We start from the raw sequence: 488 nt of genomic DNA, 5'->3' as shown, positions 1-488 counted from the left end.
TTTGGTGTTTTTTTTTTTTTTTTACCCCCCTTTTCCTTCCATCTTTTTTAACTAATAATCGCGATATTTTTAACAAATCGCTGCAGGGCCCGCTGTTGCTGCTGTGTGTGTGTACGTGCCCAGCATCCCCCCCCCCAATCCCCCCTGCAATCCTGCCCGCATCCCCCCCCTCGCACCCCCTGCATCAACGCACCCGTGCACACGCGTGTGCACGGACACGCGTGTGCGAGCACAAGCGTGTGCACGCAGCCTTTGCTTTCCTCCAGGTTCAGATTTGCCCCTGCTGTTCCCACGGCTTGGGGGGGGGGGGGAATGCTGGGCACCCCTCCGGATCCGACCCTTGCGCCGCAGGAATGCATCGGGGCTTTGGCTCCCCTCCCAACGTGGGCTGCTGTTCTTCCAGATTTACATCTCCCCAGGCTCTTACTCGCCTTATGCTATTTTTTTCCCTGTGAATGCCTTTTGTTGCTCTTGTTTCTTCTAGAAGC

This window comes from Haliaeetus leucocephalus, unplaced genomic scaffold, assembly GCF_000737465.1.
Source record: "Haliaeetus leucocephalus isolate CR32 unplaced genomic scaffold, Haliaeetus_leucocephalus-4.0 Scaffold741, whole genome shotgun sequence".
In the NCBI taxonomy this organism is placed as follows: Eukaryota; Metazoa; Chordata; class Aves; order Accipitriformes; family Accipitridae; genus Haliaeetus; species Haliaeetus leucocephalus.
This window is presented reverse-complemented; position numbering follows the sequence as displayed.